The sequence below is a fragment of the Sinocyclocheilus rhinocerous genome, unplaced genomic scaffold (assembly GCF_001515625.1).
Source record: "Sinocyclocheilus rhinocerous isolate Xijiao unplaced genomic scaffold, SAMN03320098_v1.1 scaffold472, whole genome shotgun sequence".
NCBI lineage: Eukaryota > Metazoa > Chordata > Actinopteri > Cypriniformes > Cyprinidae > Sinocyclocheilus > Sinocyclocheilus rhinocerous.
The window spans coordinates 696,676-697,598 of record NW_015641089.1 but is presented as its reverse complement, the minus strand read 5'-3'; the positions used below and the strand labels follow the sequence as shown (position 1 = coordinate 697,598).

The window sequence follows — 923 nt, the reverse complement described above, 5'->3', positions numbered from 1 at the left end:
AAAAAATACAAAAAAACAAAAACCTATAAAAATGACAAAAACAACAAAAAAACTAAAACTTTACCTAAAATTAAGATGAAAACTAAAAAATATAAAAATAAAAAATACAATTCATAAAAATTGTAATAGCATCTCAGTTACATGAAAATAACACTGATACATATACATTTATTTAAAATTAATTTAGAAATTATTTTTAGGAAAACATTAATTTATAAATAAATATATGATTTATGAATGCATTCATAAATAGGTTTATTTCTGTGTAAATACATATATTTTGCATTTATTTATAAATACACTTATGATTTACAAATTAAATTATGTTCCACTGGTTGACAGATTCCTTGCAGTAAGATTTGATTTGAAAAAAAAAAAAAAGATTTCTAAAATAAAAGAATAAAGCTTTAACTTTTACACATTTTATTAAAGGTTCTCTCTCTTTCTGCCCATGCAGACGTGAGTGGAGAGCGAGAGGCGCTTGTGAAGCTTGTGTCTCCTCAGGCCTTTGACTCCTCAGACAGACACTGAGTGCAGGAGCTCCGGGGGTCTTCAGAGTCTCACAGCTCCTGATGACAGATAATCATCTGGATCATCTGAGACTCTAACAGAGCCAGCGGGGGTCCAGATAACATCACATCTACAGGATCAAAGCAGGTGAAACACGGCCTGAGGGGATGATAATCACACACACACACACACACACACACACTGGCATCCTAATGAGGAGATGAAGGTGTTGCAGATTCACATCAGTGATCAGGGATAAAGCAGGTATTTTGATGTATACCATAGTATTATATGGATGCTATCATTACAAACTTCAAAAACACTTTGAAGAATATTATGGTATTTCTTTGGAATTTTTTTTAATTGACAGTTTGAGTTCTGTAAATTTATATATATATATATATAAGAAGTTT

General features: G+C 30.8%; 1 protein-coding gene across 1 annotated transcript in view; it reads right to left on the bottom strand.

The window, feature by feature from the left end:
- Window positions 1–469: 469 nt before the first annotated feature.
- The window catches only part of ap1m1 (adaptor related protein complex 1 subunit mu 1), a 44,793-nt gene continuing 44,339 nt past the window's right edge, over window positions 470–923 (bottom strand). Inside the window, exon 14 of the mRNA XM_016571110.1 lies at window positions 470–480. The gene's annotated coding sequence lies outside the window, so the exon portion shown is untranslated. The remainder of the gene's footprint in view (window positions 481–923) is intronic.